At 42.3% G+C, this 4,755-nt stretch overlaps 2 non-coding genes across 2 annotated transcripts; both read right to left on the bottom strand.

The window, feature by feature from the left end:
* Positions 1–1,654: 1,654 nt before the first annotated feature.
* On the bottom strand, positions 1,655–1,726 carry TRNAC-GCA. Its single transcript has one exon. It is a non-coding gene; the product is annotated as a tRNA-Cys (tRNA).
* A 2,624-nt stretch (positions 1,727–4,350) lies between these two features.
* On the bottom strand, positions 4,351–4,422 carry TRNAC-GCA. The gene has a single exon. It is a non-coding gene; the product is annotated as a tRNA-Cys (tRNA).
* Positions 4,423–4,755: the final 333 nt, after the last annotated feature.

The following is a 4,755-nucleotide window of genomic DNA, read 5'->3' as shown; positions in this document are numbered from 1 at the left end:
TACTCTTACTGCAGATCCTTTTCTTGGTCCAAGATCCACTGGAACCTGACAGTCTTATGGGTTATTGTTATCTGGTAAATATAACAGAGAAGCACATCAAAACACATTGCCACCCAAATCCAAAGTGGCCCACCAAGCAATGGGCCTTGTTCTGTGTGGTGAGCAGCGTAAGGCATAGCTACATCTTTCACTTTAGAAGGCATATGCTGATGTGCCCCAGAGGCTGGACTCCTAAAAGTTTTGTTTGTTTTTTTGTTGTTTTGTTTTGTTTGAGACAGAGTCTTGCTCTTGTCTCCCAGACTGGAATGCAGTGGCACGATCTCAGCTCACTGCAACCTCCACCTCCCTGGTTCAAGCAATTCTCTTGCCTCAGCCTCCTGAGTAGCTGTAATTACAGGCGCCGGCCACCACGCCCCGCTAATTTTTGTACTTTTAGTACAGGTGGGGTTTCACCATGTGGGCCAGGCTGGTCTCGAACTCCTGACCTCAGATGATCTGTCCACCTAGGCCTCCCAGAGTGCTGGGATTACAGGCGTGAGCCACCACACCCGGCCCTAAAAGTTTTACCAGCATAGCAGAACCTTAAATCGTTGCGGCCTTATCTTCCACCCCTGATGTGATATGAAAAAAATGGCACATTATCCTTGTGATAGGTTTTCTAAAAATTCACAACCCCAGTCTAATCATGACAAATCCAAAGTAAGGACATTCTGCAAAATATTTAACCAGGATTTTTTGTAAATGTCAAGGTTAAAAGAAAAGTGACAAAAACAAGAAAAGACTGAGAAACTGTCACAGTCTAACTGAGACGTTACAACGATAGCAACTAAATGCAACATGGTATCCTGGATTGAATCCTGGAGCGGAAAAAAAAAAAAAAAAAGTAGCAGAAAAAATAAACGGGAGAAATCTGAATAGTCTGTCATTTGGTTAACAGTGTTGCACCATTGCATGCCTGTATCAAAATATCTCATGAAACCCATAAATATATACATCTAGTCTATACTGACAAAAAGTAAAAAATAGTGTTGGACCAGCATTTATTTCATAGGTTCTTTTTTTATTTTATTATTACCTTTAATGGACATACAATAATTGTGATACAGTGTGATATCTTCATAAATGTATCCAGTGTATAATGATCATATTGGGGTAATTAGCATATCCATCACCTCAAACATTTCATTTCATAGTTTTGATAAATATACCATGATTATGTAACATGTTAACACGTTGCAAGGTAGGTAAAGGGTATACAAAACCTCTCTATTGCTATCTTAACAATTCTTCTGTAAATCTAAAATTTACAGAATTTATAAACTCTACCATGAAACCTAAAATAAATAAAAAACTTGAAGAAAGGGAGAGAAAAAGTACCTGGTTAATAAGATTAAATATACAGGAAAAAAGAGATAAAAACACATGTAAGAAAGCACATGTGTGTGTGTATGTGTCATGGTTTATGTGTGCGTATTAGAGGCAGGGTGAGTTTATGTGAGATGGTAGCTCTGCTGTAAGAGAACTAATGAGCCAAGGCACTTGCATGAACCTGAGAGTAAGCATCTGCTTAAATTTTGAGCCTTACGCACCTTGCTTGCCTTACCCTAGTCCAGGACTTTTAATGAAGCTGCCAAGAGGAGCAAAAATATGCCATAGGGGGTACCTGGATTTGAACCAGGGACCTCTTGATCTGCAGTCAAATGCTCTACCACTGAGCTACACCCCCTTGACACCAATAGGCTTTAAATAAACATTCATTCCATCTTTATGACCTGCAAAACACCTCATAAATACTTCTGGTGTCTAAGATTCCTTTTGAATTTAAACTCATCCCCAATCTCCTCCTAGCTGTACCATCTCTTGTTTCTCCCAGAGCATGGATACTCATTCTCTTCCCAACACCTGAAGTTCAATGCTATATTCTCAGTCTATTATTCCAGCTTTAAAAAATACACCACCAGTTGCCCATAGGTCTCTGGATACATCAATGAATGTTTTGAGCATTAGGGGCTACCAACAAGTATTGGACATGGAAGGGATCTAAACTGGGTATCCACAAATGGACTTCAGATGTTCATGTTCAATTCTGAAATTATAGGCAAAATTATGTATTTGCACATATTGTATATTGTGCATATTTTCGTCAAATTTTCAATAAGGACCTCATCCAGGACCAACTATCTCACTCCAGAGTAAAAAAAAACAAACAAGAAACAAAAACAAACAAACAAACAACAACAACAACAAAAAACACCAAAGAGAAAAACAAAGTACCCTGGATGTTCCAAAGCCCAAAATTCAATTTTGAACACCTCTGATTCCTATTCCTTTGCGTTCCAATCTGAGCACTCAATCTCGTGCATCTCCAAGATTGAGCAAAAGGTCAAGGAAATTTTTGTCAGTGCAACAAATTTTCCCTGATGAGGTCTGTCAGCTGCCATGGAGCCAGAGAACAAACAGCAGCCAGAGCTCCAGCTCACAAGCTGTCTGAGGGCCCCAGACACCCACTCCCAGCACCTGCCCAATCTGATGCCCAACCGGAGCCTCAGATTTCAAACCCAATATACCCAAAGCTAAACTTATCATCTTCTTGTCCAAACCTGCCTCTCCATCTATTTTGCTTTGTTGTAATAATAATAGCTCACATATGTTGGGCATTTTCAATATGCCAGGCATGGTACTAAAAGTTCTACTGACAACCTCCCATGTAATTGTTACAAAAATCCCATAAAATCCACATTAGTAGTAGTATACAGGATGGAAACTGAGGCACAGATTGATTGGAATATCTAGCCCTAGGTCACACAGCTAGCAGGTGGTGGGGCCAGGATTCCAGCATAGGCTCAGACTGTGGGAAGAGCCCACCTGCTTAACCAGCTGAGCAGTCTCCTTCCTGTCTTGGTCGGAGATGCCACCACCCTGTACTCAGTCATCTAGACCAAAACACTTAAGGCAACTCTAGGCTCCTCCCACCCTCTCCTCCCCAATTCCAGGGAATCACTAGGTGCTATTGATTTTATCTTTGACGTTGCTCAAATCCATCTCCACCCCTGCACTGTCAATGCCACCACCTCCTAAATATCCTCCCGGCCTCCACCCCCACATCCACTCTGCACTGCTTCCAGAGCAGCCTGTTGGAAAACTAAGTCCATCTAGATCACTGCCCTTTAAACGCCTTCACAATAAACTTCAAGTCTCTTAGCACAGCATGCAGTTCTTCTCTTCTGATTTTTACCTGCCTCGCCTGCTTCAGTGTTATCTTTTGACACTCCCCATGTCACATTTTGTGCTCCAGCTGCCTCCATCTGCATCTACCTGGCTCCAGCTCTGCTGCGCTGTTTCCTCTGCCTGGAATTGCAACCACCCTTCCCCACAACTCCACCTCCATTCCACCCTCCATCCGTCAGCTCCTCCAGATGCTTACCTTCACCTCCCCTCCTCTGGACAGATGTAATCACTGCCTCTTCTGTGTTACTGTACCTATCACAGCTAGGTACAGCTCATACACTCTATTTTCTTACTCTATATGCCTGCACCCTGAATGAGGGCAGGGGCTAATGTCTTATTCACCTCTGGGTTCACACTTTGCATGGTTCTGGTACACAGTAGGTGCCCAGTGTATGTTGTGCAGACTGATCTAAAAACAGAGCATTGCCTGTATTGTGGGTGGGAGTTACACCTGACTTCTGGCTCCATGCCTGGGTCCTGAGTGAAGCTACCCAATGTGGGGGTACTTGGCTGTAGGAAATGAACAGGGGATGGAAGGTAATAGAAATCCTTAAGATTTAAAGAGGAAAAAGTGCAGTTCCTTAAACTTCAGACCAGTTCTTGTTCACTTCCCCTAAAATGTTCTGTGGATAAAACTCTATTCCTTCGCTTTCCCCAGGGCAATGCAAAGTGTGGGCACAGTCACTCAGTCCTTGATTTTCCTTGTAGCCAGCAGGTTCTGAAACTCTGTGGGTAATTACAGGACTGTGGGAACATTGCCTGGTAGGATTTTGTCACGAAGATTTTAACATTAGGAGAGCAGTATGTGTAGTATACTTAAGTCAGGGAGAGTGTGTGCTCTGGGTTCAAATCCTGAATCTGCCCTTTATAGCTTTTTGACCTTGAGTGAATTACTAAGTATCTCCAACTCTCAGCCTCCTCATGTAAAATGGAAATACAAACAAGCATCTATCCTGTAAAACTGTGGTCAGAAATAGAAGAGAGCCAATGTAAAGGGCCTAGACTGGCATGTACTAAGAATGCAAGCAAGGGACATTAGTTATTATTCAATCAGCCATGAGCCATAGAAGATAAGAAGTCAAAGTCAATCCATGTTCTTCTGAAACAAAAACACAAATGCACAGGGGGCACCTGGATTTGAACCAGGGACCTCTTGATCTGCAGTCAAATGCTCTACCCCTGAGCTATACCCCCACACTTGTAAGCTTGCTTTTATAGTCTATCTCTCTCTCTCTGTCTCTCAACATTCTGATTCTAAAAACCTCCAGTGACTCAGGGGAGCTATAATTAGAATGTTGTCTGAAGGAAGTCTGGGCATTACAAGCTTTAGAAGAGGTTTATTATGAAAAAAGACAGGACTCCTGAGAACTTAGTTCTCAGGAGCCAAGAAACTCTTCTTAGACTGGCCAGTACCCAGAGCCTTATTCCTATCCACCATATCTCACAGAAGGCAAACCTCAGTTCCAAGTAAAAATAATAGGATTCTCCACAAATGGCAACATCACTATAATGTGGATGACTGGATTC

The sequence above is a fragment of the Theropithecus gelada genome, chromosome 2, assembly GCF_003255815.1.
Source record: "Theropithecus gelada isolate Dixy chromosome 2, Tgel_1.0, whole genome shotgun sequence".
NCBI lineage: Eukaryota > Metazoa > Chordata > Mammalia > Primates > Cercopithecidae > Theropithecus > Theropithecus gelada.
Note: the sequence above shows the minus strand (reverse complement) of the source record. Positions and strands in the feature narration are given on the sequence as shown.